A 3,614-nucleotide genomic window follows, 5' to 3' on the forward strand; every position below is an offset into this window, starting at 1 on the left:
CACAACATGTAAAGCAAATTCCTTCCTCCCATCCTTAAATCAGTTTTTCAGAGGTTAATTTGTTTATGTTTCACTGCTATATTTTGATTTATCGACTTTGGATATTATCTGTTGATTCCCAGCTATAAAGGTAAGAATTTAGTCCACCCATGTTACTTGCTACTTGTCTTTTCTTCCTACCAGTTTTAATAATCCTATTATTACTTTCATTTCTAATGGTTACTTACTGACTTATTTTTTTGTTTTTTTATTTGTTATTTTTTTTCAGCTTTGAGGTATAATTGACAAATTTGTAATATATTTAAAGTGTACATTGTGATGATTTGATATATGTATATATTATGAAAAGATTTCCCCCATTTAGTTAATTATCACATCCATCACCTTAAAGCTGCTGACAAAGTACTTGGCTCCTAGTTGAATAAAAAAGGCATAAACATCACATTCATGATAAACACTAATTATTTCAAATTGGTGAAAAAAGTCATAAAGTACAAATTAACTGTGGTTTCCTCTGTGAAATGTATCTTAAAAGAACTATAATTTCTATGGTACTATTGCAGGAAGATGAGGCTATCATCCTTCTGTGGACAGTACAAGCAAAGAGAACCATCATTCCCAAGGTAGGGAAAAAGTATGTGCTATCTTTTTTTTTTTTAATTTTTATTGGCATATAGTTGATTTACAATTTTGTGTTAGTTTCAGGTGTACAGCAAAGTGAATCAGTTATATATATATACATGTATATATATGTATATATACGTATATATATATATATTCTTTTGTTAGATTCTGTTCCCATGTAGGCCATTACAGAGTACTGAGCAGAGTTCCCTGTGCTATATAGTAGGTTCTTATTAGTACTGAAATTTCTATTGTCTATTGCATCAACTGCCAACTCTCTTTTCACTTTTTGTGTTAATAAGATGACACTAACATTACTATTCACACTTCCAGCTCTCCTGCCCATTCTTTAAGCCTCAATTTCTGTATTTTTGCAGTGTCAAGCTTTATCATATTTATATTTTGTTCTGCAAGGATTCAAATTCAACAGACCTGGGTTAAAATCATATTTCTATTATATATAAGCTATATAATATAATTTCACTAGGCCTCAGTGGCGAGTATGTGACTTTTTCATTTTCCTTAAAGGTGCCTTTTGATGAACAGTTTTCTAATTTTGATAAAGTCCAGTATATCATTTTTTTCTTTTATGGTTATTGCTTTTTTAGACACCAAGAAATCTCTGCCTACTGCATGATTACAAAGATATTCTTTATGCTTCCTTCTATGGATTTTATAGTTTCGGCTTTTATTTTTAGATTTTCAGTCCAACTCAGGTTAATTTTTAAATATGTTGTGATGTACATGTCAGGATACATCTAGCACCATTTTTTGAAAATATTTTCTTTTCCCCATTGAATTTCTGGCATCCTTTTCAGTTAGCTAAAGTTATGGAGGTGGGCCTAATTCTCGATTCTCTCCTCTGTTCAATCTATTTGTCTTTTCTTACACCAATAATGCACTGTCCTAGTTGCTGTAGTTTTATATTATGTCTTAAAATCAGGTAATCTAAGTCTTCCAAGTTGTTTTCTTTTTTTTTTTAATAGCTGATTCACTTCATTGTACAGCAGAAACTAACACAACATTGTAAAGCAACTATACCCCAATTAAAAAAAAACAAAAACTTGTTTTCTTTTTCAAGATTATCTTGGCCATTCTAGTCCTTTGTATATCCATATAACATTTCATGTTACACTATCAATTTACATCAACAACAACAAAAAAGCATTAAGAATTGGAAGTACATTGATTTTATAGATCAATTTCGGCTGAAATGACATTTTTATAATATTGTCTTGCAGCAAAGTATGGTGTATCTTATTCATTTAGGTCTGTCTTTCTTTCTACAATTTTGTGACTTTCAAAGTAGAGATATTTTACACCTTTCCTTAAATTTATTCTTAGGTATTTAATGTTTTTTGACACTATTATTAAAGATATTTATTTTTAAATGTTACCTTCCAATTGTCTGTTGAAACAATATAGGAATACTGACTTTATATCCTACAACTTTGCTGAATTTACTTATTGACCCTAATAGATTTTTGAAGAACCGTGTAGAATCATGTTGTCTGTGAATAAAGACAGTTTCATTTTACCTTTTCCAATATTTATTCCCCATTACCCATTTCTTTATATGTTATATCCATCTTTTCTTGTAGACTTTTCAACATATTTATCACAGTTATTTTAAAGTCTTTCTCTGCCAAATCTAACACCTATGTCCTTTGTTGGTCTCTTTCTATTGACTATAAGTCACATTTTCCCATTTCTAGTAATTTTTTATTGTTATGCTGAGGGTAATACATTGCAGAATCTCTGAATCTTCCTCTGAAAAGTGTTGTTCTAGCAAGTAGTTAAATTACAGACAGGTTGCCTTCAACTTGGGGAGGCTTGGTTTTTATTTTGTTAGGGCAGCTCTATGTTTTAGTTTTGTGATGTAGTCTTTATTCCTAACTTTATGGAAAGCCCAAGGTGTTTATCAAGCCTTTCTAACTTAGTTGGATTTAATCTCCAAAGTGTGTCTTACCTGTGGTAGATAGCAGCTAAAATCTCTGCTTAGTTCTTGGAGCCTTCCCCAGATGTTACTTTCAGCTAGGTTCCTTAGATTCTCACTGGCACGTTCATAGTTGAGGCAGTAAGCCAACGTTTTGAGGGGAGCTTAGATACAGATTTTGTGTCTTCTCACCCAGAAGCTCCTTCCTTTTGGGGAATTCCCCCTAGATTTTTAGTTGTTCAGGCAGTCCCAAACTCAGTTCTCTAAATTCTTAGACCAGTAGGATTGTGGCTTTCTTTTAGAGTTCTGTCTTCCCATGCTGCACAGACTGAAGAGTGAGGAGCGCCATTTTTATAGATACTACTCTATTTATAATTAAATATATATATATAGGAAATCTGATGGGAATATATTTCCAATCTTTACAAAGTTTACCAAACTTTTCCCATTTCCTAAATGAATCTTTTTTTTTTTAACATCTTTATTGGAGTATAATTGCTTTACAATGGTATGTTAGTTTCAGCTTCACAACAAAATTAATCAGTTATATATATACATATATTCCCATATCTCTTCCCGCTTGCATCTCCCTCCCTCCCACCCACCCTATCCCACCCCTCCAGGCGGTCACAAAGCACCGAGCTGATCTCCCTGTGCTACGCGGCTGCTTCCCACTAGCTATCTACCTTACGTTTGGTAGTGTATATATGTCCATGCCTCTTTATCGCTTTGTCACCGTTTACCCTTCCCCCTCCCCATAGCCTCAAGTCCATTCTCTAGTAAGTCTGTGTCTTTATTCCTGTTTCACCCCTAGGTTTTTCATGTCATTTTTTTTTTTTAAATTCCATATATATGTGTTAGCATACGGTATTTGTCTCTCTCTTTCTGACTTACTTCACTCTGTATGACAGACTCTAGGTCTATCCACCTCATTACAAATAGCTCAATTTCGTCTCTTTTTATGGCTGAGTAATATTCCATTGTATATATGTGCCACATCTTCTTTATCCATTCATCCAATGATGGACACTTAGGTTGTTTCCATCTCTGGGCT

This window comes from Leucopleurus acutus, assembly GCF_964270905.1.
Source record: "Leucopleurus acutus genome assembly, chromosome: 17".
NCBI classification, from domain to species: domain Eukaryota; kingdom Metazoa; phylum Chordata; class Mammalia; order Artiodactyla; family Delphinidae; genus Leucopleurus; species Leucopleurus acutus.